The 18,350-nt window shown below is 39.8% G+C and overlaps 1 pseudogene; it reads left to right on the forward strand.

The window, feature by feature from the left end:
- Positions 1–6,523: 6,523 nt before the first annotated feature.
- The window catches only part of LOC147418640 (uncharacterized), a 99,899-nt pseudogene continuing 88,072 nt past the window's right edge, over positions 6,524–18,350 (forward strand).

An 18,350-nucleotide genomic window follows, 5' to 3' on the forward strand; every position in this document is an offset into this window, starting at 1 on the left:
ATCAACAAAAATATCAATATCATCATTGACAACATTCAAAATAGATGGTTGGGAAGAGGAAAGCTGCTCTATAGGAAGAGTTTCATCATCTGAAAGAAATGAAAAAGCCTCAAACAATGATTTAGTATCATCAAAATCATCCATGGACCATGAGCCTCCCATAAGCTGTTCGTTAAAGGTAGCATCATGATTCACAATTACTTTCTCGGAGGAAGGGTCATAGAATCTGTAGCCTTTGGAAGTGTCCGAATAACTTTAAGACCACGACCATCAAGCTTTATTCATGTTTCTTTGGGAACATGAATATAAGCAATACATCCAAAGGTTCGAAAATGAGATACAAAAGGAATATCACCTGTTTATGATGTGATGGGTATCTTGCGAGAGGATGCAGTAGTAGGAAGATGATTCTGAATAAATAATGCTATCAAAGTACCTTCAACCCAGAAAACACAAGATAAATAATGATGTCAAAGTAGCTTCAATAGCAAGATGTTTCTAAATAGACACTAGTGTCAAAGTAGCTTTAGCCCAGAAAACACGAGATAACCCAGAATGAATCAGCATACATCTTACAACATTGAGAATAGTGCGATTATTTCATTCAACAATGCCATTCTGTTGAGGTGAATATGGAATAGTGTGTTCATGATGAATTCCACTGTTAGCACAATAACTCGCAAACTCTCAAGAAACTTATTCGCCTCCATTGTCACTACAAAGCTTCTTTAGGTGACGACTAGTTTGAAGTTTTGTAGCCTTGTGGAATTGTTTGAAAACAAATAAGTCCTCAGACTTTTGTCTAAGTAGAAATACAATTGTATACCATGAGAAATCATCAATGAACGTAATGAAGTAGTGATATTGTGATCTCGAAGAAGGTAGAGGTTCACATATATCAGTATGACTAAAATTCAATATGTCATGAGAATGAGTTGTATTTGAGAGAGGAAAGGGTTTACGCTTATGTTTCCCAAGAGCACAAAACTCATAAATTCCCATCTCGGGATGAGCTTTAAGATCCATGCCATGAGAAAGATCACGACGTTGAAGATCAAGGAGTTTTGAGAAATCAGCATGAACAAAACGGTGATGCCATAATCTGTAATCATTGATCACCTGGAGAAGTGACAACATTTTCTACAACATTGTAAGATCTCTGACCCGAGCTAAAGAGCACCCCTGTACTACAAAATAATCATACTGAAAAAAGTTACTATTTTTGATAGCTTTTCTATATCTGTCGGTGCCAAGATGTTTAGAATGTTATAGAGCTTTCAAAAATGAATAAAAACAATTTTTGTGAAAAAATTCCTAAAATAGTAAGTTTTTGGTCACCCGACCCGTCTAGTTTTGACCGGCTCGTCAAACTGCATCCGTATCCAGAATTTGAAAAAATGCAATTCTGGACACTGGGAGCTGCTAAACATGGCAGGTACTCGGGATGATGCACGTTAGCTCCGTCTTAGCACAACAAGTTTCAAAATTAAAATCCAATCTGTAACGACTATCTAAGGATAAAAATAAATTTTTAATTTAAAGGCTAGCAGGGGCACCGGCACTCGGGGACTGGTGTGTGCACAGGCTCTAGGCCACTCGGAGCTTGCTTTAGCAGTTAGAGGGCGCCCCCACTCATCTAGGAGCTTGTGGGAGAGTTTCCAAGCAAGAGAGAGAGTATGAGACTCAGTTAAAGCAATCAAATTGGACACTTGCAAGCTGTTTCCATGCATGACCAAAGTGCTCATCCAGATGCAATTAGCAGCATAATTCCACCTCTTGAGGTTGGGAGCCTATTTAAGGACCTGTTCCCACACACACACACACACACACACACACATACACACACACACTTCCTCACACACATACCTTGAGCGAGGTGCTACCGGCATACACAATCTCTAGGAGAAGGTTAAGGGAAGGAGGTGCTGCCAATTTCTTGTCGGATTAAGCTTCTTAGATCAGCAATTAAGGTCTTAATCAACTCGAATTACGGTAATCTCGAGTTAATTCCCCCTCTCAAAATTAAGTGTCACTAGAGAACGGAATTTCTTCCGCATATGCATAAGACATAACTGCATCTTTCCGTTTATTTTTGAGAAGGAATTAGTACACTAAAATCATCATTCAACCACTCTAATTAAGCAAGTAACTACAAGAACTAAATTCTCCAATTACCTAAGCTAAGAACCTTAATTCAGAGTCAATTTCTATAAGTTCAGGAGAAGATGCTATCCTAAATTGATGTAATTATGACTTGGATCACCTAATATTACCCCAAATTTACCCAAATAGATAGATGAGTAATAACCGTACTTGAAGTTAATCTACTCCTTCCGTATCGGAGTAATTGTTTGATAAGGCTAACCATGTTGTATTCTGACCGTTTGTGGTTTTTATGGTAATATTGGACACTAGTTCTTTTCGAAATTCATCATCTTTAGTAGTGAGTATAATGGCCCCAAAGAGGACCCGTTTTGGTGGATCTCACGACCATGAGGCCGAACGAGCAACACCAATGGAAAGGGAAAGGCTCCTATCGTCGAGCAAGCACCGGCCATCTCACGAAGCATTCAAGAGGAGATTATTGAAGTAGGTCTAATTTTAATTTATGTATAGTTAATAACATTACATTTGGTAAGGTAGGAAAGTAACATTATCCCAAAACATGCTGGAAGATCCAACAGAGACCACGGCATTTTAATTGATGCATTTAAATTCAAGTAGGAAAGAATGTTTTCAGGATATACTGTTTGGTATAGGAAAGACTGTTTGCTAGGGAAAATAAACTCGGCCAGTTCATTTTCAATTCCATGTTGATTTAGTCCTCATCCCCCTATTGATCACAGGGGGCAGTTCGCGAGGTTCTCGCAGTAGCTAGGATTACCTAGCTTAGGGCTTTGATCCACATCTTGCGTTCTCTGCGGTGGATACCCACAACTTGCGTTCTTTGTGGTGGGATGTCCACGTCGTGCTTTTTATGCGGTGTACAAATCTAGTTGTATGGGCAACTAGGTGACAATGGGTGGAGTTAACACTCGCTGGGGGATTTCGTGCCTCCAGGACATTGGAAGTTTAAATGAAATGAGTTATTGAGTAAATTTTTACTAGAAAGATTGTTTTGGTGCCGCTTCGAAAAAATATTTGAAGGGCTGTCTTAACACAACCTGTGAATCGAAATTAATCAATGAATATATATGTTGAACAACAAATGTGTTAGTAATTAGGACACACAAGACAAAGTGTGAGTATGGGGGTGGAAAATGGGGGCTTGGCTCGGGTTGCCAATGCCTATGAGAAGGGTGGTCCCGATTGGTTGAGAACTCTCTGTCCCCATAGTATAATAAATGACGTTAGAATTGCTTATTACACCAAAAGCAGTGAAGTTCCAAGTGTACGTGCCTCCGAAAGCAATGGGGAAAAAGGCACTCGAGACTTCTCTCCTTCTGGAAGGTGAGTCTTAGGACCGATAATTGGTTAGACACGCTTTCCCCTGTGGGGTGGAACTAGATCTCATTGCTAGTGAGGCGGTCCGGGGCGGGCAACAAGAAGAGCGGCCTCTAAACACCCTTCAAGGCTCCCGTGCTGCTCAATTGGGGCTGGGGCAAGCACAATCAGAGACAACAACAACCCACAGCCAGAAACCAAACGAGAAAAGGGGCACCCCCTAGTTGTAGATGCAAACTAGGACGCACGTGATATCTCCTTGTACTCAAACGCACAAAGAGAGGGGAATGCAAGATAGCCACACACACCAAACACAAACATTCACCACGTCAGAGAGAGATAAAGTGCACAAATCAACTTGAGCAACTCATTCTTAGCCTTAAAGACTAGATGCACACAAAGCTTGATGAGAAATAGAGAGACAACACAAAACTTGACCTTGTTGCCAATACACAAATTGTCTTAGGGTCACGGGAGCCCTCTCACCGAGCACCCTCTTACAATTGAAAGTTTTGGCAAACAATTCAACAAGCCCTCAAACCACCAAGCATGAAATGGCACAACACACTTCAAGGACAATATACCTTCAACCACCTGATGAGCCAACTTATCAAGTCAATTTGGAGAGAAGAGTCGTAGTTGCAGCATACAATTGCACCCAAAACTATAAATCTTATTTATGCACAATAGTAGGCTACAAGTGTGGTGAAGAGTATGGCATACACTCCACTCCTCTAGATGGCATAACTAACTTCAAGCTTCTCCATGCACCTATGTGTAATGATGGAATAGAGCACTCACAATGCACACACTCTACACAACTAGGCTTGAAGAGTGGTGTGTTATGTGTTGAGAATGGTGTGGTGTAGTGTGATCATGTGGTGATTTACAAGGGAGAGAAGGGCTCTATTTATAGGTTTTAGAAGCCCCGATTTGGATTAGGCCTAATCAAGTTTATTTGAAAGAATAAAAGATTATGCATATTTTTATTTTTTTTAATGAGGGTGGGTCTCTCTTGTCCTTTGAATCACATGGATGCGGGCTCAAGGGAAGAGAATTATTGAGGATGAAAGGAGAGAGGATTGAGTGAATAATTTGGGAGTGCCTACTCTAGTAGAGGGTGCATTTTACAATAAGGTTAGTGGTTAGTAGTTAGTAATTATCACTAAAAAATATTTACAAAATCATTCACCAAATGGTGAGATATATGATGAGAAAAGTTAGACAAGGGATAAGCTTGTAAAGCAAGGTTGAAGCTTGGAGAAGTTGACATTCACCTCTTTACATCACCGGTAGAAGAAGCGGTCAGCATGGCGAAGCAGCGCGTGTCGATGAAGCTATGTTATTTCAAACCTTGGAAAATTCATGATAAAAGCCTTCATTTGCAAAGGTTATCCTTGGATTTTTGCTGATTTTTTTAAGTTCTTTACAAAGCTGAAGAGAGTATGGTAATATGGACATATATGTAGAGAGAAAGGGGGACACATAGGGTGTAGAAATGGAGGATGAAGGCTATGGAGGTGTGAGAGATGTGGCAATGGTGAAGAGGGTGAATTAGGACATGGGAGTTACAGGTTTGGGAGTGGGAAGGAGAGGGAGGAGTGTGTGTGAAAGAGAAAAATGATAAAGTGGAAGAGGGAGTGTGGCTGCATAGCATGGGCAAACTGGGGTCCACCAATAAAATCATAGCTCACAGCTCGTAGCTCAAAAAAATATGAAAAACTTTGAGGTGAAATTTCAGCTCACAAGCTACAACTTTTTTTTGTATCACCTTTTCAAATTCGGGGAGCATGTGATATTTAAAAATTCAGCAGAACCGACTGTTTTTTCCACTGCACAAGGTCCTTGTGAGGTCCTTCTTTGGATGATTCTTTTGAATACCTCCAAGAGTGAGCTCCCCATGGTGCATGCATGCATTCCACATACCCTTGACCTTATTTGGTAGGTTATGGCAATTATGGAAAGCCGAAAAACGGCTATCACTAGTAGAGTCGACTCAATTCACTTGGTGATAAGAGCTCGTCCGCTAGTTGATCCCTTAAACCACTTTGTTTGCTTTCGCTATAGATCTAGTGGCCATCAGGTTTACCATCAGAATCTTCGTTTGAGATGACGGGGTAGGGACCTCACACCTGGTATCAGAGCAAGGTTAGGATAGAGTGGGAACTAAAATTTGTACTATTTGAAAATTTTAGAACTAAGGAAATCGAGGTAGCTAATCCGAACTCCTTGCACTCGTGTTGTAGGAAGATCTTGCACTTGAATACCAAAAGTTTCAAGTCTTTAAGCTTATTTATGAGCAAGCACGTTGTTCCCCAAATTATTTTTTTCGCGAGACATGATGGAGATGCTGCTAAAGATCAATACACCGCACTCCACTCGCATTGATAAAGGATGGGAGATCGATTGGACCCCCGAAGGCGGGATTTACTACATCAACGCTCGGAAGTTAGGATGCCTGGCTACCGACTTAAAGAAAATCCGTTGGGGATAAGAATTGAGAGTAGTACAATTATACTACTTTTTGCCTACACATTCGGGCATCACTATTGCTACTTCTGACGGCACCGAGAAAACCCTCAATGAGTGTCTTTGGGACAAGGTCACTGATGTAATTCTAGGAAATAGAGTTAAAAATTTTGGTGTTCCAAGACACTTATCCAAGAGTTTGAACACCTTAATTTACTATCCACTTAATGATAAGTATAGGGACTATTTTTCAGGAGAAATAGAAGATTGTAAGAATGTGACAACACATAAACATCGTCTGTATCATTATATCCCAGGACAGCCTGCCAGACGTATCATATAGATATCCTAGAATGCTATGTAATAAATTGATCAAAAGTTATCCTAAGCCTCAAAAGGTTACGATTGTAATAAAATTTCTATCAATAAAAGAGTAGTTTCTTGTGCTCTGGCAATCGTATCAAATTTAGTGTAAACCGTGTAGGCACCACCTGTCGCTCTCTATTCGACAACACAAGAAAAGAAGCTCCTCCTTAAGCAAGCCCAACCTCCGACCTTTAAGGGTGAGGGAGCTAATGTGGAGAGAGATACGGAAGTGTGGATGGAAGCGATGGATGACTATTTTGAGGCTGCGGGGACTCAACCCGAGAACCAGAACATGCTCGCAATGTTTCGCCTCTCTGGCGATGCCAAGATTTGGTGGAAACAGCATTGCAGAGATCTGAACATCAAGGGATATTCTCAATCGTGGGAATACATCAAGGCTGCAATGATGGGGCGTTACTTACCACCCACTTATAAAACCTTGAAGATGAACGAGTTCTTTTCCCTTCTTCAGTCGAGGAGTATTACTCAAAGTTTGTTACTCTTCAAAGATATGCTCCTAGAATGACCCTGGATCAGCAAAACGAACGGTTCTGCCAAGGGCTCATCGACCCCTTGAATAATCGGCTAGAAGCTCTCAGACTAGCAACTCTTCAAGATGCCTTGCTAAGGGCTAAACCCTTAGCTATGGAAATTCAGAAGGTCAATCAAAATAGGAGGAATCATTTGGCGAAAAGGGCAAGGACAAATTTTTGGAATAATAGACCAACCAACCAAGCATACGAACAACGCCCAATAGTAGCCACTACCGCAGTTATGGAATTGCCAAATGTACGTTGTTATTGGAGCAACGAATTTGGGCATTACCGATCTAAATGCCCTAAGAAGACTCAAGCAACCAGCGCCAATGCCATAACTCTAAAATGTCTATGGGCGAGGACAACCTAATGGAAGAGGAGGACGTGGAAGGGTAAAGAGAGGGTGTGGGCGTGGAGCTACCTCCAGAGTAAATGCCGCAGTGGTACAACCAACTGTGGGAGATGAAGCAGAGGAGAGAGTAAATGCCGCAGTGGTACAACCAACTGTGGGAGATGAAGCAGAGGAGAGATCAACCTTGCATGCTGCAATTGAAAACCCCAATGGTTGCGAGAAATATGCAGTCATTCATACACCAAGATCTCTTAGAGGTGAACAAGTTAACTTCCTTATAGATTGTGGTAGTACTCTTTCATTTCTTTCACCCAGATGCATGAGGAAGCTAAATCTAGATAAGTATCCAACAAGAAAATTAGTTGTGGAGTTAGCAAACGGCAAGGAAGTAGTATCTCAAAACTCTGCAGGTATAATCGACTTTGATCTAGGGGGACACCCAACTTCTGCCCAATTTCGAACCCTACCTTTAGGATTCTTTGATGGGATACTAGGGATGGTCTGGCTAAAGCAAAATCAGGCCCACATCCATTGTGCACAAGGGAACTTTGCCTTTACAGATAACTTGGGTAATGAAGTCTTAATCCAGGGGAAAAATGGGAGACCTAGGGCTACTCTAGTTAAGGCCAACAAACTTTTGAAGGGACTGAGAAGGGGCAGCAAATTTATGCGGTAAAGCTCAACAAGGTGGACCAACCAGACGCCAGACTTTGACCAAACTGGTTGAGGGAGTATGATGATGTATTCCCTGAAGACCTTACGAATCTTTCACCACATAGAGAGGTAGATAATGAGATTGATACTATCCCTGGATGTGAACCTATCTCAAAGCGGCCTTATAAAATGTCACTTCTAGAGGCCATAGAACTCAAGGAACAACTTAGGCAACTCATTGAACAAGGATTCATTCGACCCAGTACTTCTCCTTGGGACGCACCAGTTCTTTTTCAGAAGAAGAAGTATGGGACCTTAAGGCTATGCATAGATTACCGTGGACTGAACCAGGTAACTGTCAAAAACAAGTATCCAATTCCAAGGATTGACGAACTCCTGGATAGACTCCATGGCGCCAAAATGTTTACAAAGATTGATCTAAGGTCAGGATATTACCAAATCAGGATCAAGGAATCAGACATACCAAAGACAACTTTTAACACTAGGTATGGACACTACGAATTCACAGTAATGTCCTTTGGTCTAACAAATGCTCCTGCAAGCTTCAATTGACTTATGCAGGATATGTTCAGACCTTATCTGGACGTTTTTTTCCTGGTTTTCTTTGACAACATTTTGATCTATTCTAAGAACGAGGCAAATCATGAAAAAGATGTTCGCAAAGTACTTGATCTTCTTCGAGAGCACCAACTTTACGCTAAAGCGAGCAAGTATACCTTCTCCTCACCAAAGATCAATTATCTTGGATTTATCATATCGGCCAAAGGGATTTCAGTGGACCCAGATAAAGTCAAGGATATCGTTGATTGGCCTCAACCATCCACCGTCAGCGAAGTAAGAGGATTTCTTGGGATAACAAGATGGTACATGATTTTTGTCAAGGACTATGCACGTACTGCTGCACCTTTGACGGAGCTCCTGAAGAAAGGAATGAGGATTGAATAGAAGACCGAGCACGATTCTAGTTTTGCTAAGCTAAAAGAATGCTTGGTCTCAGCTCCTATCTCAAAGCTTCCAGATTTTAGTAAGGAATTTGAAGTAGCGACGGATGCTAGCAAATTTGCTTTAGGCGGAGTTCTTACTCAAGAAGGAAGACCGGTGGCATATACTTCACGAAAGCTGAGGGATCATGAGAAGAATTATCCTACTCACGATTTGGAACTTTTAGCGGTTATACATATGCTGAAGTTATGGAGACATTATCTTCTCAGACGCAAGTTTCAGCTAGTTACAGATCACAAGAGCTTAAAATGGATTTTTACTCAACCTATTCTCAATATGCGACGACGGCGATGGATAAAACTCTTAGAAGAATATGACCTTGACATAAAGTATAGACCAGGGAAGGAAAATGCCGTTGCAGATGGACTTAGCCGAAAATCTTTTCTCGGAGCTATCTCTATTCCAAATAACCCTATCTGGGATAGAATTAAAGAAGCATCTTTGGTAGATCTAGAATACCAACGTATAGTATCATTAGTCCAACAGAATAAAATGCCTGAAGCTAAAGATTACTCTCTTATAGGAGGATGTCTTTACTTCAGACATAGACTCTGTGTACCTAGAGACCCAGCTTTAAAGAAGACTATTCTGTATGAAGCACACGATAGCCCTACATGAGGACATCCAGGTTATGCTAAGACTCTTCATGCTAAAAGGAGTTATTTTTGGTCCAGAATGAAAGGAGACATACTTCGCTATGTGAGGCAATGCCTTTCTTGTCAGCGGATAAAAGCTGAAAAAATCAAGTTACCAGGGCAACTTCAACCTCTTGACATACCCCAGATGAAATGGGAATGCATCAGTATGGACTTTGTTACAGAATTACCTTCTACAGGAGGTTATGACTCTGTATTTGTGGTTGTTGATATGCTCACAAAAGTGGCTCACCTAATATCTCTAAAGACAAACCTTACTGCTTCGGATATTAGCCTAGTATTCATCAAGGAAATTTTAGGTTACATGGTTTACCCAAGCGTATCGTCAGTGATAGAGATGCCAAGTTTACATCAAAGTTTTGGACTTCTCTTTTCCAACCTATTGGGTCACAATTATCCTTCAGCACAACATATCATCCGCAGACAGATGGGCAGACTGAAAGAGTAAATCAAGTCATTGAGGACATTCTCAGGGCCTATTGTTCGCAAGAGCCAAAGAAGTGGTTACAATATCTTCCTTTGGTAGAATATGCTTACAATTCTTCTGAACACAAAAGCATTGGAATGTCACCCTTCAAAGCACTTTATGGACAAGAATGTTTAGCACCTCTTAACTTTTCAGACCCAACCATCAGGGTAGAAGTCTCTAAGAAGATGCTAGAAGACATGGAAGCTCAGACTAAAGCCATTCGCCAAGATTTCCAAGCCGCTCAGGATAGACAGAAGCATTACGCAGATAAGAATCGATCAGAACGGACCTTCAAGGAAGGAGAAAAAGTTTTTCTACGAGTCCGATCGAAGAAAAGCAACTTATCGTTAGGAAGGTACAAGAAACTAAGACCAAGATATTGTGGACACTAAGGTTGTGAGTGACCAGGTCTACAAGCTGAAGTTACCCGCAAACGTAAAGGTTCACAATGTATTTCACGTCATCCTACTCAAACCCTACATTCCTAACCCCGATAAACTCTTGGACTCAGATCAGATAGTTATGCTAGCACAAGGAGTTCTCGAACTTCAACCTGATTACGTCCTTGAATCAAGAGAAAGAAAGCTACGAAACAGGATAATTATCGAGCACCTTGTGAAGTGGAAAGATTATCCTGAAGAAGACGCTACTTGGAAGGACAAACCAACGCTCATAAAGAATTATCCTAATAAATTCTTGAGATGAGGACATCTCAAATTTTTCTCATGTTGGAGAGGATGTAAGATCTTTGACCCCGAGCTAAAGAGCACCCCTGCAATATAAAATAATCATACTGCAAAAAGTTACTATTTTTGGCAGCTTTTCTAAATCTGTCGATGCCAAGATGTTTAGAATGTTATAGAGCTTTCAAAAATGAATAAAAACAATTTTTGTGAAAATTTTTCTAAAATAGTAAGTTTTTGGTCACCCGACCCGTCTAGTTTTGATCGGCTTGTCAAACTGCACCCGTATCCAGAATTTGAAAAAATGCAATTCCGGACACCGACAGGAGCTGCTAAAAATGGCAGGTACTCGGGATGATGCACCTTAGCTCCGTCTTAGCACAACAAGTTTCAAAATTAAAATCCAAGCTGTAACGACCATCTAAGGATAAAAATAAATTTTTAATTTAAAGGCTAGCAAGGGCACTGGCACTCGGGGACTGGTGTGTGCACAGGCTCTAGGCCACTCGGAGCTTGCTTTAGCAGTTAGAGGGCGCCCACACTCATCTAGGAGCTTGTGGGAGAGTTTCCAAGCAAGAGAGAGGGTATGAGACTCAGTTAAAGCAAGCAAATTGGACACTTGCAAGCTGTTGCCATGTGTGACCAAAGTGCTCATCCAAATGCAATTAGCAGCATAATTCCACCTCTTGAGGTTGGGAGCCTATTTAAGGACCTGTTCCCACACACACACACATAGATACTCAGTACACACACACACAAACACACACACACACACACACACACACACACACACACACACACACACACACACACACACACACACACACACACACACACACTTCCTCACACACATACCTTGAGCGAGGTGCTACCGGCATACACAATCTCTAAGAGAAGATTAAGGGAAGGAGGTGCTGCCAATTTCTTGTCGGATTAAGCTTCTTGGATCAGCAATTAAGGTCTTAATCAACTCGAATTATGATAATCTCGAGTTAAATTCATGCTTACATCTTAATTTCTCTATGAATTCCTTATTTTTCGCTAATACTATGCATAATCTAACTACTCTACCTAGTAGCAACTCTCTAAATCACCTATGTGATTAGCCTATTTCACTTTCTTAATCCCATTAGCTAGTTATGCATCAAGTCAACCTCCTAATCACAAATTAATCCATGGTTAGTAAGAAGGAATTACCAGATAGTCAATTCAATGAATGAGTGGTGGAGATCGACCCAATTTCTAGCAATGTAACTAATTAAACAACCCCAATCTGTCATTTCATTAGAAAAGAGTTTAATTAAAGGATTAAACTAATATTACAAGAGATTAATGTGTAATTAGAAGAGTTAATTCTCCCTCTCAAAATTAATTGTCACTAGAGAACGGAATTTCTTCCGCATATGCATAAGACATAACTGCATCTTTCTGTTCATTTTTGAGAAGGAATTAGTCCACTAAAATCATCATTCAACCACTCTAATTAAGCAAGTAACTACAAGAACTGAATTCTCCAATTACCTAAGCTAAGAACCTTAATTCAGAGTCAATTTCCATCAGTTTAGGAGAAGATGCTATCCTAAATTGATTTAATTATGACTGGGATCACCTAATATTATCCCAAATTTACCCAAATAGATAGATGAGTAATAACCGTACTTGAAGTTAATCTACTCCTTCAGTATAAGAGTAATTGTTTGATAAGGCTAACCATGTTGTATCCTGATCGTTTGTGGTTGTTATGGTAATATTGGACACTAGTTCTTTTCGAAATTCATCATCTTTAGTAGTGAGTATAATGGCCCCAAAGAGGACCCATTTTGGTGGATCTCACGACCACGAGGCCAGAACAAGCAACACCAACGGAAAGGGCAAGGCTCCTATCATCGAGCAAGCACCGGTCATCTCACGAAGAAATCAAGAGGAGATTATTGAAGTAGGTCTAATTTTAATTCATGTATAGTTAATAACATTACATTCGGTAAGGTAGGAAAGTAACATTACCCCAAAACATGTTGGAAGATCCAACGGAGACCACGACATTTTAATTGATTCATTTACATTCAAGTAGGAAAGAATGTTTTCTTGATATACTGTCTGGTATAGAAAAGATTGTTTGCTAGGGAAAATTAACTCGGCCAGTTCATTTTTAATTCCAATGTTGATTTAGTCCTGATCCCCCTATTGATCACTCACAGGGGACAGCTCGCGAGGTTCTCGCAGTAGCTAGGATTACCTAGCTTAGGGCTTTGATCCACGTCTTGCGTTCTCTATGTTGGATACCCATGACTTGCGTTCTTTGTGGTGGGATGTCCACGTCGTGCTTTTTATGCAGTGGACAAAACAATCTAGTTGTATGGGCAACTAGGTGACAACGGGTGGAGTTAACACTCGCTGGGGGATTTCGTGCCTCCAGGACATTGGAAGTTTAAATGAAATGAGTTATTGAGTAAATTTTTACTACAAAGATTGTTTTGGTGCCGCTTTGAAAAACTATTTGAAGGCTGTCTTAACACAACCTGTGAATCGAAATTAATCAATGAATATATATGTTGAACAACAAATGTGTTAGTAATTAGGACACACAAGACAAAGTGTGAGTATGGGGGTGGAAAGTGGGGGCTTTGCTCGGGTTGCCAATGCCTATGATAAGGGTGGTTCCGATTGGTCGGGAACTCTCTGTCCCCATAGTACGGTAAATGACGTGAGAATTGCTCATTACACCAAAAGCAATGAAGTCCCAAGTGTACGTGCCTCTGAAAGCAATGGGAAAAAAGGCACTCGAGATTTCTCTCCTTCTAAAAGATGAGTCTTAGGACCGATTGGTTAGACACACTTTCCCCTGTGGGGTGGAACTAGAGCTCATTGCTAGTAGGCTCGACTCAATTCACTTGGTGATGAGAGATTGTCCGCTAGTTGATCAGTTGTTTTTGTGGAATAGGACCATCGGCAGTAGCAAATTGATTAATAATGGATTTGAAAGACTCAATATGTCTCGTCATGGCAATACCAATTTCATATTGTAACTTGTTAACACTAGGTTGGTAACCTAACAGGACATAAAAGTGTCCTTTCAGGGTTTTGAAAAAAACCTCCAAAACCATAGTAGATCCACTCATTTTGTAAAATCCTTTCATGAGTTTATAGTTCAAGGCCTACTAAACATGGAAAAAATACGAAACTTGTAAAATTTCTCATCTTTTGGTCACACCAAGCCTCCAAAGTTGATGGACCAGTGAATTTTCATCAAAACAATCATTTCTTACGTTTTGTTGCATAAAAATAAGATAAGGGATTTTTGTAGGACTTGAGATAAATTCCCTAGTTAACTTCAATGGGTTGGTGATGAGAACATATGATTTCTTCTCACTCACTATTTTTTGTTTTTCCAAAATAAATAGGTACAAAAAAGTTGAATTTTTATCATTCTGCAAACCTATCATCAAAGTTTTTATAGCCACGTTCAATACAAATAATATATGCATGTTTTCTTAGTTCCCTATTGTCCTTTATGTTCATAAGGAGCCATGGAGCATGTCAAAATAATAATACATCTCTTAGCAAGGGGAATCTTGGGGACAAAGATGAAGTTTTAAATACAGCAAACATGAAAAAACTGGGTTGAACATTATGAGTTGTAGAATCCCATAGAAACTATTCAATATCTAGCCAAATTTGATCCTTATGACTAGATATGGTTACTACCTACAAAATGCATGTAGTTGTCACAAGAAACTAACAATATTGAAAAAGCTCTACTTGATATACTAGAATGTTTCGTTTTCTTCCATAATTGATTAAATCAACCATCGTTGTGTACTATGCAAAATAGGGTATTAGGTGCCCCAAAACTCAAGGAATGTTAGCTTTATGTTACAATATGCGACATAGAAAATAAAAAATGAATTTGGATATCATGAAATCCACCAAAAAAATCATAGAAGAGCTAAAATTGGCTAAAAAACAGGATTTGACAATTTTTGTAATTTGGTCATAACTTACAACTTTAATATTTATTTCTCCCTAGAAGCATCAGGACATGTTGAGGACTACTAAAAATAGTTCTCTAGCATTATAGACCTCACAAACATGAATTCTAGAGTGGTATAGTTGCAAAAAGTTGAAAAAAGCCAAAAACAGGACCCGTTTTTTCACACAATTTAGGTTGTGAAATGTTGTGCAAGGACAATGTTAAAGATGGAATTGATATTCCAAAAAAATGTCAAGTTTTTTTCAGCTCATGAGACAACTTTCTAGATAGATAGCACCTCAAAATCCATTTTGAAACTCTTGACATAATTCAAGGAAAATGGTCACTTCCCAGGACATAAAAGTGTCCCATTACCAACCTAGTGTTAAGAAAACCTCTCAAATAAAGTATTTCTGCAACAGATTTCTTTTGAAAGTTTTCAATAAGGTACTTCCATACGTCGTGGGAAGTATGCAATTCATACACATCAAGAAAAAGGAAATCAGTAAGAGCAGAAAGAATATTCCAACAAGATGCTTTATCATGTCGTTGCCAATCCGTATACACAACATGTCAGTCTTCAAATACAAGTCCTTCAGTGATAAGCACGCTGTCATGATCCGTATCAACAGGGTGAGGCAGACATACACGATTTCCAAGAGAGAGTTCATCACCTTCAAGAATTAACAACATCTTTGCTTTTCAACCGGGGAATCCTTGGCCTTGGAAAGGAGGAACAGAATGCTGGCCAGAAGAAAAATCGTTGACGAGAATAGTCATAGCGATATATGGTTGTGAGAAGACGTATTAGATAAGACCGCACAATATGCACGCCATACATGGTGAAGGATGCAATTGAGAACGAGGAAAATATGACGATTGTGTTCTGCCAATGATAAAGAATAAGGATGCTCAATAAACGTCCGAAGATGTGAGGGACATCACCCAAAAAAGTAGAAAAAAGAATATGTTAATAATAAAAGAGTCCTCAAAATAGAGTGACATAAGACGCAACGTGAGACTCAAGTTTGACCGCCGTAATATAAATAGAAAAAAACTAAATTTGCTCGAAAAAGTTGTGCCAAAATTAGAAAAACGATTGTTGCAAACACTTCATGAAGACGCACGGGGACGAAACCTGCATCAAGTTCAATTGTGGTAAAAACAACATAACTTTCTGCTACGAACTCCATTTGCGGAAAACGTAGAACTCAAATCGAAGATCTCAAGGAGACGAATAAGTTTTGGATAAAAAGTGCCATTGCGCTATGCTCCATTGTGATTTTCTCGTTTCTCCAAATTTTGAGAAGAAAACCCCCAAAAATTGAGACGAAGTTGAGGGTGTCAAAAGACAAATCAACAAGAAAACGTAATCAACAATTCACCATATCGATTAGCAATAAACAACACTAATCATATTCTTCTTCTATTTTTTTTTTAAAAAAACTCACAACCTTTGAGTGGTTATACTATCAATCACCAAAAAGAAATACAATATAAACCTTGCTCAATTTGAGCCAGGGTGATAAAGGAGCGACAACCAAACACAACTAACATGCGAGCCACTCGATAGAAAAATATCAAACTCAGCTAACATGGGAGCCACCCGATAGACAAACACCTATGATACTCGGCTAATATGGGAGCCACCCGGAAATGAGACCATGCACGTCTGACAAGGGATCCATCCTGACATGAGAAGACGGTTGAATCTGAGGAGGATACAAGGAGACGATTGGGATTTCTGCCAGCATAGGAAGGTTGCCACCCCACCCAAACTGACCACCAATCGGACGGAACTAAAGTCGCAAGAAGGATAAAAGATCCCAAACCACCAAAAAAGAGCCTCAATGTATTGCCAAGATGCCATCAGTAGAGAATAACAAAAAAAAACACTAATCCTATTCTTCTTAACACAAAACAACCACAATTAACAAGAATCAATCCTCAAATATAAAATTTGTAGCAATTTTGAATCTAACATGCAAATCGCATACACATACTCTGTTTTGTCACACCATGAATTGAATCATTGTGTGATTACTGCTCTGATACCATGTTGAGATGTGGAGAGAGAGAGAGAGAGAGAGAGAGAGAGAGACACCTTGTACGCTCCCAAAGACTAATTCAATATTGAGGAAAAGATACAAATATATAGGTGAGACCAAGTTGAGTAGAGTGAGCCATAAATAGCTCCAACAATGAGTGGTACCATCTGACTCCCCTTGATGTGTAGAGTCTACTACCACCCTGCATGGTCAATTTGAATCACTAGCTTGGTCACCACTTAGTTTTTCCTCTTGCTGGAAGTCCAATTTGTTAAGAAATATCTAGTTATGGCTTTATGCTTGGTCTAAAACCTTCCATGTAGCTTCCTGTGATTACTAATGAGCTCCTGGAGAGTTGGGTTCTGAGCTTTGACCTATGGGTTAGCCATTATCTCTGTTAAAAAAAAAAACGCACTGGAAACACACAATTTATGTGATAAGTTGAACTTTGGCCAACTTTTTTTCCTATTTCCTACGGTTATTAGTTCTTTATGGCTAGGTGGAGATTTTGGTTTGAAAATTCATTTCTTCCGTACAAGTTTTGCCTAGTTTTGCAATTTTTCCGGCGAGCGTTGGACTATGAAATCTGTGAATATTTGAGTGGAAATTCCTTGTTGGTTTAATTTGAGCAGTTGAGATGTCTATGGAATCCTCTTCTCTTGTAGAACCTGCTGAAATCATTATTATTTTTTTATGAGCCCTATGGTAGCAACCACGGTAGTTGAGACCATTTTGCACCAAAATCACATGGCTAGGTTTCTCATGCGCCAAGGAGAACCTATTGGGACCCTGCACCTGTAGTTTGATAGCATGTACTTTGTGTGAGGGAAATTTTTGGGATTCCTAGCACTTTGGATATTCTTGGGAGATTTAGGTATCCATTTGAGGTGTGCATACCTTCATTGGGACCCTCTAGAGGTGGACAATCTGCTGGTATGCTATGTTCCTGTTTTTGTGACAAGTGGTAGCAACTGCAGTAGCTGCCACTGGTACCTGTTTCCTGCATGGAGCACACCCTTGCATTCCTCTTGCCTTGGGGGTCATTTTGATGCCTTCCACTCAACTTTTGAACTTTTCTACTTTGTGTACTGCTCAAGTTTCTATGTGACATGCCTATGGCCCAATTTGTAATTTTGGTGAGTGGGTTAGTAGTTTGCATGCATGCAAATGTTCTGTAAGCATCATAGAACTCATTACTATCTTTGCTCACCATGGGGATGCCTGATTTGTGTGTATGGACTCTCCAAAGATCGCGTGTACTTGCTCGCTCGCTTTCGCAAGGTCGCTATGTGGAAGTGACTAGAAAAGCCCCCTAAGTTAGTATATGTGCCTAGTGCTTCTGGCAACCCGTTTTCCTTTTTGATCCCATCATTCCTTGTGCATACCTTAGATTTTTGACAGATCTTGAATTTTCCTATTTGGACTTCGTATGTCCTAGATACGCCAGACTTACCTTTTGGGTCATCGTCATTTTTAGGCAAAAATTTGACATCTTTCATTTTCTTCCAAACTTTTTTTGTGAGTTCCATTTTCTATGTTATTTTGTCGTTTGGTTTTTGGTTTTCCATTGCTCCTTTGGGTTCTTATTCGATTTTTAAGAAGAAAAATCCAAAAAGGTACTTAAAATTTACGATAGATTCTAAAATCTGAACAAAATAAAGCCAACAATTATTCAAAAAT

Source organism: Adiantum capillus-veneris, chromosome 29 (assembly GCF_014529385.1).
Source record: "Adiantum capillus-veneris isolate H3 chromosome 29, ASM1452938v2, whole genome shotgun sequence".
NCBI classification, from domain to species: domain Eukaryota; kingdom Viridiplantae; phylum Streptophyta; class Polypodiopsida; order Polypodiales; family Pteridaceae; genus Adiantum; species Adiantum capillus-veneris.